Source organism: Bison bison, unplaced genomic scaffold, assembly GCF_000754665.1.
Source record: "Bison bison bison isolate TAMUID 2011002044 unplaced genomic scaffold, Bison_UMD1.0 scf7180017864312, whole genome shotgun sequence".
Lineage (NCBI taxonomy): Eukaryota > Metazoa > Chordata > Mammalia > Artiodactyla > Bovidae > Bison > Bison bison.
Genome location: NW_011494884.1, coordinates 2,738,384 through 2,741,424, shown reverse-complemented (window position 1 = coordinate 2,741,424; position 3,041 = coordinate 2,738,384). Strand labels below are relative to the sequence as shown.

General features: G+C 35.4%; 1 protein-coding gene across 3 annotated transcripts in view; it reads left to right on the top strand.

The window, feature by feature from the left end:
* Window positions 1-774, top strand: part of ZNF140 (zinc finger protein 140) — a 12,536-nt gene extending 11,762 nt beyond the window's left edge. For all 3 annotated transcript variants that reach the window (XM_010852475.1, XM_010852473.1, XM_010852474.1), the window contains one exon: window positions 10-774. The gene's annotated coding sequence lies outside the window, so the exon portion shown is untranslated. The remainder of the gene's footprint in view (window positions 1-9) is intronic.
* The last annotated feature ends 2,267 nt before the right edge of the window (window positions 775-3,041 follow it).

The following is a 3,041-nucleotide window of genomic DNA, read 5'->3' as shown; positions in this document are numbered from 1 at the left end:
CAATGAGAAATTTTAAAATACTCTTCCTAAGGGGGGAAAAGCAACCCTATAAATGAACTTAACACAGGGTGACTTTCTTCAGTATTTCAAACCTTCTGAATTATACTGGGGAAAAACCACCATTGTAATGAGTGTGGCAAAATCTTAGAGTTCTAAGAAGTTATACTGGACAAAATTGATGTGGGAGTTTTCTGTTTTTTTTTTTTTTTTAATGGGAATGTTTTGGCTTTTTTAAAAAGCAAATTCATAAAAGCTATGAATAAATCTTTTGATTTATAGTAAATTAAATGTGGTACTGGCTGAGTTTGTTTCTTCACAGCAAGTGTGATTCTTAAACTGCAACTATCATAATATTGATATCAAGAGTAGCGTGCTTTTGTAAACATAAAGATACAGAAGCATTTTTAGATATTTTATGGTTTTAACTTTGAGTCACAGTTTGGACCTAAGGTTATGATAATTCATGTTTACACTTGAATCTGACTAGTTGTCTTAATCAGTCTGAAATAACTGTAAATAAGGTACATCACAGGAAAATGCCAAGGTTGTTTTCCTCTTTTGCTCAAGAACATTTCTTTTGTAATCACATATTTGTCAAATCAATTATGTTTTCATCTCCACATATACCCGCCCATTCTTTATTCTCCCATTTTAAAGATTGTCTTATCTTTGAGGCATCTGACTGCTCCTTTTAAAGAACTTCTCTTGCATTTAGTACACGAAATACATGATTTAGCACTTGGATAAGTGCTTCATTCGGAGAAGGCGATGGCACCCCACTCCAATACTCTTGCCTGGAAAATCCCATGGACAGAGGAGCCTGGTAGGCTGCAGTCCATGGGGTCGTGAAGAGTCTGACACGACTGAGCAACTTCACTTTCATTTTTCACTTTCATGCATTGGAGAAGGAAATGGCAACCCACTCCAGTGTTCTTGCCTGGAGAATCCCAGGGACGGGGGAGCCTGGTGGGCTGCTGTCTATGGGGTCGCACAGAGTCGGACACGACTGAAGCGACCTAGCAGCAGTAAGTGCTTCATTAATGCATATTTTTTCATGTTCTTTCACAAGGTGAAAGCTAACATATTTCTTTTCCACTCAATGTAACAACAAAACACATAGCAGCTAATATTTACTTTTCTAGAACCATTCAAAGCCTCAAACTATTAGAACAGCTCCACTCTATAAACCCCATTTTCCTATAGTGGTGGCCAATATGATTAATTTCCCTTGCATCCTATGGCAATCTTTGATGAACAAGAATATATTTATCATCTCAAATATATTTGTTACATTCAGAGGTATGACCATAAACTTCTCCCAGGAGGAATGAGGCTGATTAAACTCGCCCCAAATTTTTGTATGGGAATGTAATGATGGAGGACTATAGGAATCTGGTCTAAGGTGGGTACTATTCCTCCAAATTCAGAATCTGAATTTAGGAATCTGCCTTCTCCATAGGAAACATCAGGACGTAAGCTCCAAGTTGCCTGGCTGAATTTGTAGTCCATGTTCTTGAAGTAATGTTTTAAATTGGTACAAGTTGGAAGTGGCATGCATTCTGCTTTGGTTCTTCTACTGCTTCTCTTCCCTAGGATCTAGGAAAAACATAATATTTTGAATTATCTGTTTTCTCCTTATAAGCAGGACTTTCTATTTCTAAACCAAATGTGGTCTCCTTATTGGAGCAAGGGAGAATGAAGAATGATGGAAAAAATGGGAACAGGCCTATGCTCAGGTGAGTGAGGGGCACTCAGGAACAGAGTGTCTTTGCAGGCCACCACAAAGTCAGCTCACCAGATATGTTGCTTGAATAATTTTATAAAAAATAAGAACTTTCCCCTAAAATTTACTTCATGCAGCATCATTCTGAACTACATAATTCACCCAAAGTTCCTCTTGTTCGTCTGTGGTAAAATACTTCAGAAAATAAGAACTATGTTGTTGTTTTTCATTTAATTAAAGTACAGATAATGCATCAAATACATTAAAATATAGTTAATTCCTAAATTATACAATAAAAGATACATCAAAACACTGAAAAGAGTGAAAGTTTGGATATTTTCATTTATACAGTATGCTTTCTTTGTCATAGCAGTGCAGTGCTGGCAATTTTGCTTTCACTCAATTTTAGTACAGAAATCTGTATTACATCTTTCCATGGTTAACATAACAGTTTTTTTAAATAAGCTATTGCAGAGGTAGCAGAAGACTAAAAGAAAAGCTTCTTGTTTTTCAAGATGAAATTCAGTAACAATGGCCAGCCAAATACAAGATAGAAAAGAAAATGGCAGAAATAAAGTATATGATGTACTTTAAATTACTCGTATATTATTTCAGTTCCAATTTGTTTGACAAACAATAGTGACATATAGTGTGACCATCTCAATACATGTGAAAGGGTAAACATCCAATATGAACATTTTAATCTATGTAGTATAAGGAGTTTGTATTTCAGATATACAAGTATTTTAGGTTTGCATACTCAAAAGATGTGAAACACCAGAAGGAAACCATTGTAGCTCTGAAAGAGTTGCAATATTTTTATGACTCTGTTGTCATGATTATCCAATTATCCATACTAAAACAGAGACAGAGGAGAGAGAAGGGAAAAAAGATGAGTGTAAGGCACAGACATTTAGGACAAACTCAAAAGTTCTAACGTGTAGTTACAGTCTTTTAAGAAGAGAGAATGACAGAAGAAATAGTTGAGGAATTCACTCAAGAATCTTAGAAATGATGCAAGATAATCTACAGATTCAAAAAGCTGAGCAAATTCCAAGCAGGCACATTGTAATAAAAAGTAAAACCTGGTTATCTAAAACTGTTATGGGATAGGAGAGATTACCTTCAAAGGAGCAACAATAAGACTGAAAACTTCCTGCTCAAATGAAATGATGGAAGTCAGATGATAATGAAACAATGCCTTTAAAGTGCTGACAAGGAAAAAAACCAGAGATCAAATTGCCAACATCAGTTGGATCATAGAAAAAGCAAAAGAGTTCCAGAAAAACATCTGCTTTATTGATTATCCAAAGCCTTT